The sequence below is a fragment of the Myotis davidii genome, unplaced genomic scaffold (genome assembly GCF_000327345.1).
Source record: "Myotis davidii unplaced genomic scaffold, ASM32734v1 scaffold3578, whole genome shotgun sequence".
NCBI classification, from domain to species: domain Eukaryota; kingdom Metazoa; phylum Chordata; class Mammalia; order Chiroptera; family Vespertilionidae; genus Myotis; species Myotis davidii.
The window spans coordinates 717,741-718,544 of NW_006289094.1; the positions used below are offsets into that span (position 1 = coordinate 717,741).

The following is an 804-nucleotide window of genomic DNA, read 5'->3' on the forward strand; positions in this document are numbered from 1 at the left end:
GGGAGGGGGGGGGTGTGAGCTCCAGCACCGGGGGAGGGAGGGACCAAGGCAGAGGGGGAGGGGGAGGCAGGTGGTGTGGGGCCAGGGGCAGGAGGCACGAACAAGGGCCTGGCCCTGCTCAGAATTCCACGAAGGCCTGGCATCCTGCCAGAGGCTCACGGGGGCCTCATGCCACATGGCGGGCAGCTCACTCGGGCTGTGGCCATGCCTATCACCCCACTCTGTGCAGCGAATCACTGTCAATCAACAACGTCCCTGACCACAGGCTGCCCTTAGCTTGGGATGGTCCTGTGGGGGGGCACAACGGCCTTTCGGGTGGAGGGAGGGGACATCCCTCCTGACCCCCCCACAGCCCTGCACTCAGTCCACGCCGACCTCATTCCGGTCACAGACGCGGACCCCAGGGAAGGCGCTGTGGCACCGCCCAAACCACAGCGCTCCCTCGAGGCAGACGTGACCCTGGCCTGACCTGAAGCCTCCAGCTGACCTGCCCCTGCCTGTCACAGGCCTGCCCTCTTCACCCACGTCCCCCTCAGCCGCCTCCTGCAGGACCAAAGTGGGCGCTGACCTCCACTTGCCCTCGAGGCCCGAGCCGCAGCCGCTTGTCAGCGCCGGCGCTCTGCACAGTTATTTGGCCCCTGGGGAGGCCCTGCAGGTGAGGCCGGGGTGCAGCAGGGGCGAGACAGCCAGCCACACCCTGGGCCCCGGCCCCCTCTCCACCGCCTGCTTCCCTCAGACCCCCTGAAGCTGGGCCCCTGGCCTCTGTCAGGGAGGGGAGGTCGGCAGGGACTGCCGCCCGGATGG

The 804-nt window shown here is 69.0% G+C and overlaps 1 protein-coding gene across 1 annotated transcript in view; it reads right to left on the reverse strand.

Annotated features, from left to right (window-relative positions):
- The window catches only part of CHID1 (chitinase domain containing 1), a 30,869-nt gene that overhangs the window by 632 nt on the left and 29,433 nt on the right, over nt 1–804 (reverse strand). The gene's annotated exons all lie outside the window — the stretch shown is intronic.